The following is a 352-nucleotide window of genomic DNA, read 5'->3' on the forward strand; positions in this document are numbered from 1 at the left end:
CTGACAGTATTTTCCTCATGAGGGGTATTGAGAGTCAGAAGCAACGACTCGTTCCGCTTTTTCTTCGGTCCCTGAACGTGGCAAGAAGCCACCCTTTGCAGCGCCAGGCGCCGTGCCTCACTTTCTCCATTTGCGGACTCCAGTTCCCAAGATGCAGCGCAGCGGCCAATCTCCTGGCTCTTCTTCTATCCCCCTCCCAGGAAAGATTGCTTCTGGTTAATTCAAGGGGGCAGCGGGAGTTTCGGGGACCTAGAACTCCAAGGGAACGGAACTAGAAAGTGGCCGAAGTCCTAGTTTTCCGAACCAGGCACTGAAGGAGGCAGTGCCAGGGCCTGGGCGCAGAGGAGGGGGG

Source organism: Myotis davidii, unplaced genomic scaffold (assembly GCF_000327345.1).
Source record: "Myotis davidii unplaced genomic scaffold, ASM32734v1 scaffold290, whole genome shotgun sequence".
Classification (NCBI taxonomy): domain Eukaryota; kingdom Metazoa; phylum Chordata; class Mammalia; order Chiroptera; family Vespertilionidae; genus Myotis; species Myotis davidii.